This window comes from Myotis davidii, unplaced genomic scaffold (genome assembly GCF_000327345.1).
Source record: "Myotis davidii unplaced genomic scaffold, ASM32734v1 scaffold1304, whole genome shotgun sequence".
Lineage (NCBI taxonomy): Eukaryota > Metazoa > Chordata > Mammalia > Chiroptera > Vespertilionidae > Myotis > Myotis davidii.
In genome coordinates this window covers 8037-8299 of record NW_006294765.1, presented here as the reverse complement: position 1 = coordinate 8299, position 263 = coordinate 8037, and positions in this window count along the sequence as shown.

The following is a 263-nucleotide window of genomic DNA, read 5'->3' as shown; positions in this document are numbered from 1 at the left end:
GATAAATAAATCCCAGAATAAAAAAAAAAAGAAAAAAAGGAGAGGTTGAGAGCTTCAGTCACCTGCCAGCCTGAAAATGGCCCTCAGCCACTCACCCAGAATGGCCAGGCAACCTACCCTGAAAGGGGTGTGACCAGCTGCAAACAGCCATTATCACCTCATCCAGGCTGGCCAGGCACCCAAGAGGGACCCCCTCCCTGAAGCGGGTGTGACCAGCTTCAAAAAGCCATTATCCCCTCATCCAGGCTGGCCAGGCACCCAAA